At 39.1% G+C, this 10,683-nt stretch overlaps 1 non-coding gene across 1 annotated transcript; it reads right to left on the reverse strand.

Annotated features, from left to right (window-relative positions):
- Positions 1-895: 895 nt before the first annotated feature.
- Positions 896-999, reverse strand: LOC139076881 (U6 spliceosomal RNA). Its single transcript, XR_011528918.1, has one exon. It is a non-coding gene; the product is annotated as a U6 spliceosomal RNA (small nuclear RNA).
- Positions 1,000-10,683: the final 9,684 nt, after the last annotated feature.

Consider the following 10,683-nt stretch of genomic DNA (forward strand, 5'->3'; position numbering starts at 1 on the left):
GTTTTACACTTTCTCTGTGCTCACCACCCTCAGGCCTCTGGTTTAGTCGAACACACTAACAGCGTTATTAAGACTCAGTCGGCCAAATTTGTAGAGACCCTCCAAATACCTTGGCCAAAAGCATTGCCATTGGTCCTTCTAAATCTCAGATCCACCTCGCTTTGGAACTCATAAACTCTCACCCTTTGAGATAATCGCGGGATGCCCAATGCACTTGGCTCCTGTCTCATTTGACCCACAGCTGATAAAGGAGATATACTCCAATATTGGAAATATCTAATTGCTTCTATTAAAAATAACCAGGTTTTGCTAGAGCAATCTTTTCACATTGCATTCCAGGGAGACGAAGATTTTAAGCATCACACCCTGCAACCTGGAGATGTCGTCTATTGAAAAAGACACCTCTCCAGTCTCACTGGAAAGGCCTCTATTGGGTACTGTTAACTAACCCTTGTGCTGCAAAACTCCAGGGAACAGACTCTTGGATTCACATGACACACCTAAAGAAAGCACCGAACTCTAACTGGACCTCCACATCATCCGGTGACCTGAAAGTAAAGATTTCCTGAATCTGAAGCAGACAACATCTTATGAGACAGCTTTCCCAAGACGTCCAGACGAGGCTTGTTGGAAGTTTGTCTCCCAAACCTTTGATCATGACATAATGCTTCAGATGATCTCCAATGCCTATGATCTGGATAACATATGGCCTTTATTTATTTTTTTTTGAGGAAGACTGGCCCTGAGCTAACGTCTGTGCCCATCTTCCTCTATTTCTGCTCAATTTTGCTGTGAATCTAAAACTGCTCTAAAAAATAAAGTATATATATATATATATATATATATATATATATACTTTTTTTAATTTATTTATTTTGTTGAGATCACATTGGTTTATAACATTGGATACTTCACCAGTTTTCATGTCATCCTTGCCCAGGGGCTACGCTGATCTCTGTATTGTTCCAATGTTAGTATATGTGCTGTGGAAGCAAGCACTAAAGTACATATATTTAAAAGAAGAAAATCATAAATGTTAAAGATGGAAGGAATATAAGAGATAGCTTAATCCTATCCTCATTGTAAAGTGAGGAAAAATGAGACTCAGACTTTTAAAAATAATTAATATACCTTATTGTTAGTACAGTTTTAATTTTACAGAATAATTGAGCAGGTAGTAATACAATTCCATATGTCCATCCCACCCCAACACCCAATACTGTTTCTCCTATTATTAACATCTTGCATTAGTGTGGTACATTAGGGTTATATCCATACAATGGAATAATTTCCAAACCATATTTCTGACAAAGGACTTGTAACTAAGATATATAAAGGACACTCAAAACTCAGTATTGTGGAAGTAATATTCACATATTACTATTAACTAAAGTCCATAGTTTACATCAGGGTTTGCTCTTAGCACTGGATAGTTTTATGGGTTTTCACAAATGCATAAAAACATATAACCACCATTAGAGTCTCATACAGAATGGTTTCACCATTCTGACAATCCCCTGTGCTACACCTACTCACCTCTCCCCCCAAACCCTGGCAACCACTGAACTTTTCAGTCTCTGCTATAGACTGAATGTTTGTGTTCCTCCCCCAAATTCATATGTTGAAACCTAATCCCCAGTGTAACAATATTTGGAGGTAGGGCCTTTGGCAAGTGCTTAGGTCATGAGAGAAGCTCTCATGAATGGAATTAATGCCCTTATAAAAGACCCCAGAGAGCTGCCTCACCTTCCACTGTGACGACACAGAGAGAAGACAGCCAACCAACCCCAGAGCAGGAAGCTGGCCCTCCGCAGACATCAAATCTGCCGGAATCTTGACCTTAGACTTCCGAGCCTCCAGAACTGCAAAAATAAACTTATGCTGTTTATGAGCCACCAGACTATGGTATTCTTTACAGTAGCCTGAATGGACTAAGATGCCATCTCTATAGTTTTGCCTTTTCCAAAATGTCATGTAGTTGGAATGATACAGTATGTAGCCTTCAGACTGACGCGTTTCATTAGCTTATTCATTTAAGTTTACTCCATGTCTTTTCATGGCTTGAGCACTCATTTCCTTTTATTGCTGAAGAATATTCCACGTATGGATGTAGCACAGTTTGTTCATCCTTTCCTGTTCGAAATTATTTTCTATTCATTGAGTTTGTTCTTTTTTAAATCTCCCCCTCTTCTTCTGCCATCTCTTGTTTTAAATGAGCATTTTATATGTTTCAATTTTATGTCTTCTCTTAGCATATCAATTAAACTTCTTTTTCAAAAAAATTTTAGTGGATTCCCCAGAGTTTGTAACATACATTTACAACTAATCCACATCCACTTTCAAATAACACCATGCTGCTTCAGAATACTCCTAGCTCCGCCCTCCTGTCCATTGCTGCGTGGCTGTCATTCATTTTACTTATCCATGTGCAGCAATCAACCAGAGTACTGTTGCTGCTCTGACTCTGGAGAAAGTTATTTAGTAGATCAGATCACAATAAAAATGAATAAACATTGTATTCTGCCTTCATTTATTCTTTCTCTGATGGTCTTCCTTTCTTTCTATAGATCCAAGCTTCTGAACTATATCATTTTCCTTCTCTCTAAAGAATTTCTTTGAGCACTTCTTGCAAGGCAAGTCTGCTGGAGACAAATTCCCCCAGTTTCTGTTTGTCTGAGAAACTCTATTTCTCCTTTACTTTTGAAACATGATGTCACAGTACACAAAATTCTATGTTGCTGATTGTTTTTCAAGACTGAATATTTCACTCCACTGTGATCCTGCCTGCATGATTTGTGAAAAGAAATCTGATGTAATTCTTATCTTTGTTCATCCGTAGATAGTGTTTTTTCTCTCTAGGTTCTTTCAAGATTCTCTCTTTGTTTTTGGCTTCTGCAGTTTGAATGTGATATGCCTCGGTGCAGACTTTTTCTTATTTATCCTACATGATGTTCTCTGAGCATCCCGGATTTGCTATTTGGCTTCTTTCATTAATAATGGAAAATTCATAGCCATTGTTATGTCAAATATTTCGTCTGCGTCTCTCTCTTTCTTTTTCTAGTATTCCCATTATGCATATGTTAAACCCTTTGTAATTATCCCACAGTTCTTGGATATTCTGTTCCAGTTTTTAAATTCTTTTTTCTCTTTGCATTTCGTTTTGGGAAATTTCTATTGACAAATCTTCAAGCTCGCTCATTCTTTCCTCGGCTGTCTCCTGATGACCCCCCCAAAGACATTCTTCATTTCTGTTACCATGTTTTTAACTTCTAGTTTATCTTCTCACTCTTTTCTAGAGTTTCCATCTATCTGATTACATTACCCCTTTGTTCTTGCATGTTGTCCAATTTTCTGTTAGAGCCTTTAGCACGTTAATCAAAGTTACTTTAAAATCCCAGCCTGATAATTCCAAAACCTCTGCCACATGTGAGTCTGATTCTGATGCTTTGTCTCTTCAGATTGTAATTTTTTCTTGCCTTTTAGTATGCCTGTAATTTTTGCTTGAACCTGAGACATGATGTACTGGGTAAAAGGAACTGAGGTAAATAGGCCTTGGTGTGAAGTTTTGTTTTCCTGTGTAGGAGTTAGGCTACTGTTTGCTATAGCTGTCCACGTCAGAGACCTCAATTTGTCCTAGTGTCCTTGTTTTTGTCTCCTCTTTTGTATTTGGTTTCCCTATAAATGGCTTCTTAAATAGAGTGAGAGCGTTATAATTCTTTCAGCTGTAATCTACATTATTATACAGGAGCCCTGTTGATGTGGTGGTAAGGTTGATGGGAGGGTAAGCATTCTGTAATCCTATAATTAGGACTTGGTCTTTTAATAGGCCTGCGCCCTGGGCTGGAACCTACACGAGTGCTTTTCCCGTTTATACGAGACAGGAAGACTCTCAGAGGGGAATAGAGTTGGGTAATTTCCCTCCCTCCAAGTCAGATAAAGCTATGGTTAATAGCTTCTCCTTGGTGAGAGGCCTTTGTTGTGGAGAATTCTCTGGGCTTATTTAGAAACGGTTGCTTTTCCCCTCCCCGTGGCCAAACATGAGGGGATTTTTCTAGGATATTCACTGTGAGAACCCGATGGGGTTCCTGAAGGCAAACCCCATAAAATTGTGGGAGCTCCCCTGCACCTTACTCTGGGCCTCCAGGAGTATTTAACTCTCAAATGAGTCTAGACTCAGCCTCTGGAAATCACCCAAATTATCTGTTCAGTCTTCCTACCAGCTCCCAGTTCCAGTGGCTTCTGCCTTAGGTAAACTGAACTGTGTTCTCTGCATTTGCCCATCTCTCCAGTTTTGGGGGTGGCTGTTTGTCCTCTGACCTCAATTCTCTCTCAATTTTCATTAATTCCATTTTTTCTTGTTATGAGGGCAGGAAAGATGACTTCCAAATTCTTTCCTTATAGAGCAGAAACCAGAAGTCCAAGACTCAGACCACATAAGAGCAGCACCCAGGTCTCTAGACCAATGCTGTCCAATAGAAATGAAATGTGAACCACATAACTCATTTTAAATTGCCTAACAGCCACATTTAAAAAGTACGAAGAAATAGGTGAAATTAAATAACATATTTTATTTAACCCAATATATCTAATACACTATCATTTAAACATGTAATTACAAAAAAAGCTAAGCAGTTTTACTTTTGGGGGCAATTAAGTGTTTGAAATCTAGTATGCACTTTACATTTATAGCCTATCTCAGTTTGGTCATTTCAAGTGCTCAATAGCTACAAACGGTCTGCTAACCACTCCACCCCTCATCAAACAGTTAATAATAACAAGCTGGGGCTGGCCCGGTGGCGTAGCGGTTAAGTGCGCATGTTCCGCTTGGGCGGCCTGGGGTTATGGGTTCAGATCCTGGGTGCGGACATGGCACCACTTGTCAAGCCAAGCTATGGTAGGCGTCCCACATATAAAGCAGAGGAAGATGGGCACAGATGTTAGCTCAGGGCCAGACTTCCTCATCAAAAAAGAGGAGGGTTGGCAGCAGATGTTAGCTCAGGGCTAATCTTCCTAAAATAAATAAATAAATAAAATAATAATAATAATAATAATAACAAGCTGAGCTCACCCTCACCAGGCCTATTCCTTGAGCACACAGCCACGCCGCCGGGCTTTCCCCTCTCCTGGATTGCCCTTTCCTCTTTCCCCACAAGGTTTGCTCTTACTGTTCATTTAGGTCTCTGTCATGTCACATCTTCAGAGGACCTTTCCTGACTCCCTCATCTAAAATCCATCCCCCAAACTCTCACCTCCTCTCTCCTTCACCTACCTCATTTTTTTACATTCTATATTTGTTTATAGTCTTCATTCCCCTTTAGATGTCACTCCAGGAGGACAGGGACATTATTTAGTTCAGTGCTGCATTCTTAGCCCCAGGACAGTACTCAACCAACATGGGATGATGGGTTCCAGCCACAGCACCCCGCTCATCCCTGAGGACATGCTCAGCTGAGGAGATGCCCCACCCCTGCCACTGCTCTCACTTAGTCAGCTTGTGGGTGAACGATGTGCCGTGAGATCAGTCAACACCCTTGAGCTGCTGGAGAGACACAGCATAGCATCCTCCAGGTTTTAAACTCTGTTTGTCATTCAGAAGACTAAAGCCACTGTTGACTCTGTGTGCTTTTCCCTTAATAGGGGCTCAGGAGCAGGGAGACCCAATGGGAGAGTGAAGTCCTAATGGGGTGCTGGCCCAACAGTCAGACCCAGGCCACCCGACCTTGTAAGCCAACCAGTGCCTTACCAGAGTTCCCAAAGAAGAAACTTCTGGCAAACGAAGTTGCCCAAAAGTAGCTTCATAAACGTAATAAAGACAGAGTATCTAAAAATAGCCATATGAGTTAACCACAAATATCTAACCACATATCTACAACTACATTGACACGTCTTTCCTGTGGGAGATTTAGCTATTTGCATTATTTTGTCTAATCAATTCTTGCTTTACATCTTTAGTCCAGTATCTTATTCTCTCGTCTTTCTTGATTGGCCCCATAATGGCTCCACTTATTTATAAAAAGGAACTGAAGTTCCTGGGGGCTTTCAGTTGTTCAGTTTATCACTTCAGAGAACTTCATGGGCATGGTCCGGATCTATGTTGGCCCCAACTCTGCTTTGTGATAGGCCTTTGTTGGCCCTTGTGCACCCCCCTTTCTCCGGGTGAGCATGCGCACACATTTACTGTGGTGCCCACATGCTCCCGCGGTGAGGCGCCTGTTTATTGCTGGGGAAATCTAGTCTGCATCTTTCCCCGGAACTCTCAACACTTACTGTCTCACCACTTGTTTTGCTACTACTATCCAGTGCCACGCGGCCCCGCCACCTTGCTGAATTGTTAGAGGGTGATGTAACATTGGTTAAAAAAAGAAGAAGGAATTAACATTTGAACTACCAGTGACCAAAGAAAAAGGGAGGAGGAAAAAAGACTATGCTCAGAGAAAGAGGGGAACAACATTCAGACAGCATCTTAATGCCAGAAGCCAGGCTCTGAAGGGAGCCAGAGCTTGGAAACCCAAGTCATATCAATGCGAGAAGGATTTTAAGAAGTTGGTGGTGGGGATAGTGTAGAACCTGCAAAGCAACCTGCAGAAAACAGGATTCTCTGCTCGGGGGCTCTATCTGTGCCTCTGGATAGACTTGAATGTATTATATGAAACTTGCCAGGAACTGTAAGAATCTGAGATCACCAAAGAAATTGGTTGTGGAAAGCAAAGTTGGATTTTATTTCTTTCTTTCTTTTATTGTGGTAACACTTGTTTATAGTATTATATAAATTTCAGGTGTGCATTGTTATATTTCGAATTCTGTGTAGATTAAATCATGTTCACCACCCAAAGACTACAACCCACCACCACACACATGTGCCTAATAAACGATTTCGCTCTCCTCCCTCCCCTGTCCCCTCTGGTAGCCACCAACCCAATCTCTGTTTCTGTGTGTTTGTTTGTTCTTTTTATCTTCTACTTATGAAGGAGATCATGCAGTATTTGATTTTCTCCCTTTGATTTATTTCACTCAGCATAATACCCTCAAGGTCCGTCCATGTTGTCACAAATGGGCGGATATCATCGTTTCTTATGTCTGGGTAGTATTCCATTGTGTGTATATACCACATCTTCTCTATCCATTCGTCCCTCCGTGGGCATTTAGGTGGCTTCCAAGTCTTGGCTATTGTGAATAATGCTGCAATGAACATAGGGGTGCATGTATCTTTATGCATTCATGTTTTCATGTTCTTGGGATAAATACCCAGCAGTGGGATAGCTGGATCATATGGTATTTCTTTCTTAATTTTTTGAGGAATCTCCATACTGTTTCCCATAGTGACTGCACCAGTTTGCACTCCCACCAGCAGTGTATGAAGGTTCCTTTATCTCCACATCCTCTCCAACACTTGTTGTTTCCTGCCTTGATAATTATAGCCATTCTGATGGGAGTGAGGTGATATCTCATTGTAGTTTTGATTTGCATTTCCCGATGGTTAATAATGTGCAACATCTTTTCATATGCCTGTTGGCCGTCCATATGTCTTCTTTGGAGAAATGTCTGTTCAGAACTTTTGCCCGTTTTTTAATTGGGTTGTTAGTTTTGTCGTTGTTGAGCTATATGAGTTCTTTGTATATTTGGGGTATTAACCCCTTATCAGATGTATGGTCTACAGACATTTTCTCCCAATTGTTAGGTTGTCTTTTCATTTTGTTAATGGTTTCTTTTGCTGTGCAGAAGCTTTTTAGTTTGGTGTAGTCCCATTTGTTTATTTTTTCTATTGTCTCTCTTGCCCGGTCAGACATGGTGGTTGAAAACATACTGCTAAGACTGATGTCAAAGAGCATACTGCCTATGTTTTCTTCTAGAAGTTTCATGATTCTAGGTCTTACATTCAAGTCTTTAATCCTTTTTGAGTTAATTTTTGTGTCTGGTATAAGATAATAATCTACTTTCATTCTTTTGCATGTGGCTGTCCGATTTTCCCAACACCGTTTATTGAAGAGACTCTCCTTTCTTCCTCATGTGTTCTTGGCTCCCTTGTTGAAAATTAGCCGTCCATAGATATGCAGGTTTATTTCTGCGCCTTTGATTCTGTGCCATTGATCTGTGTGTCTGTTTTTGTGCCAGTACCATGCTGTTTTGGTTACTGTGGCTTTGTAGGATATTTTGAAATCAGGGAGTGTGATATCTCCAGCTTTGTCCTTTTTTCTAAAGATTCCTTTGGCTAAGGATTCCTTTGGCTAAAGATTCCTGAATAGGGTCTTTTCCTATTCCATGTAAATTTTAGGATTCTTTGTTCTATTTCTGTGAAAAATGTCATTGGAACTTTGATAAGGATTGCATTGAATCTGTAGCTTGCTGTAGGAAGTATGGACATTTTAACTATAGTAAGTCGTCAAATAAAGAACATAGAATATCTTTTCATTTCTTTGTGTCTTCCTCAAGTTTTTTCAACAGTGTTTTATAGTTTTCAGTGTATAGACCTTCCCCTCTTTGGCTAAGTTTTTTCCTAGGTATTTTATTCTTTTTGTTGCCATTGTAAATGGGATTGTATTCTTAATTTCTCTTTATGCTATCTCGTTGTTAGTGTATAGAAATGCAACTGATTTTTGTATGTTGACTTTGTATCCTGCAACTTTACTGTATTCATTTATTATTTCTAAAAGTTTTTTTAATGGATTCTTTAGAGTTTTCTATATAAAAGATCATGTCATCTGCAAAAAGTGACAGTTTCACTTCTTCTTTCCAATTTGGATCCCTTTTATTTCTTTTTCTCACCTGATTGCTCTGGCTAGGACTTCCAATACTATGTTAAATAACGGTGGTGAAAGTGGGCATCCTTGCCTGGTTCCTGTTCTTAGAGGGATGGCTTTCAGTTTTTCTCCATTGAGAACGATATTAGCTGTGGGTTTGTCATATATGGCCTTTATCATGTTGAGGTACTTTCCTTCTCTACCCATTTTATTCCGAGTTTTTATCATACATGAATGCTCTATCTTGTCAAATGCTTTCTCTTCATCTATTCAGATGACCAAGTGATTTTTGTTCTTCATTTTGTTAATGAGATGTATCACATTGATTGATTTGCAGAGGTTGAACCATCCCTGCATCCCTGGAATGAATCCCACTTGATCATGGTGTATGATCTTTTTAATGTATTGTTGTATTTGATTTGCTAGTATTTTGTTGAGGATTTTTGCATCGATGCTCATCAGTGATATTGGCCTGTAATTTTCTTTTTTTGTGTTGTCCCTGTCTGGTTTTGGTATCAGGGTAATGTTGGCTTCATAGAATGAGTTAGGAAACCTCCCCTCCTCTTCAATTTTTTGGAAAAGTTTAAGAATAAGTATTATGTCTTCTTTGAATGTTTGGTAGAATTCAGCAGGGAAGCCATCTGGTCCTGGACATGTTTTAGGGGGAGGTTTTTGATTACTGTTTCAGCTCCTTACTGGTGATTCAAATTCTCTCTTTCTTCTTGATTTGGTTTTGGAAGGTTGTATGATTCTAAGAATTTATCCATTTCTTCTGGATTATCCAACTTGTTGGCATACAGTTTTTTGTAGTATTCTCTTATAATCTTTTGTATTTTTTGGAGTGTCCATTATAATCTCTCCTCTTTCATTTCTGATTTTATTTATTTGAGCCATCTCCCTTTCTTGGTGAGTGTAGCTAAAGGTTTGTCAATTATGTTTATCTTTTCAAAGAACAAACTCTTGGTTTCATTGATGTTTTTCTATTGTTTTTTAGTCTCTATTTCATTTATTTCTTCTCTGATTTTTACTATTTCCTTCCTTCTGCTGATTTTGAGTTTTGTTCTTCTTTTTCCAGTTCCTTTAGGTGCACTGTTAGATTGTTTATTTGAGATTTTTCTTGTTTGTTGAGGTAGGCCTATATACGTCCCTCTTAGAACTGCTTTTGTTGTATTCCATAGATTTTGGCAGGTTGTATTCTCATTTTCATTTGTCTCCAGGAAATTTTTTATTTCTTCTTTGATTTCTTCATTGACCCAGTTGTAGTTCAGTAGCATTTTGTTTACTCTCCACATTTTTGTGGCTTTTCTGATATTCTTCTTGTAGTTGATATCTAGTTTCACACCTTTGTGGTCAGAAAAGATGTATGGTATTATTTCGATCTTCTTCAACTTATTGAGACTTGTTTTGTGGCCTAATATGTGATCAATCCTGGAGAATGTTCCATGTGCATTTGAAAGGAATGCGTACCCTTTGGTTTTGGGATGGACTGTTCTGTATATATCTGCTAAGTCCTTCTGATCTGAAGTGTCATTTAAGGCCAATGTTTCCTTATTGATCTGCTTTTGGGATGATCTATCCATTGGTGTAAGTGGAGTGTTAAAGTCCTCTACTATTATTGTGTTACTGTCTATTTCTCCTTTTATGTCTGTTAATAATTGCTTTATATATTTAGGTGCTCCTATGTTGGGTGTGTAGATATTTACAAGTGTTATACCCTCTTGTTGGATTGTTCCCTTTATCATTATGTAGTGCCCGTCTTTGTCTCTTGTTACAGTTTTTGTTTTAAAGTCTATTTTGTCTGATATAGGTATTGCTACCTCTGCTTTCTTTTCTTTGCCATTTTCATGAAATATCTTTTTCCATCCCTTCACTTTCAGTTTGTGAGTCTCTTTAGGTCTGAAGTGTGTCTCTTGTATGCAGCATATATATGGGTCCTGGTTTTTTT

Source organism: Equus przewalskii, chromosome 17, assembly GCF_037783145.1.
Source record: "Equus przewalskii isolate Varuska chromosome 17, EquPr2, whole genome shotgun sequence".
Lineage (NCBI taxonomy): Eukaryota > Metazoa > Chordata > Mammalia > Perissodactyla > Equidae > Equus > Equus przewalskii.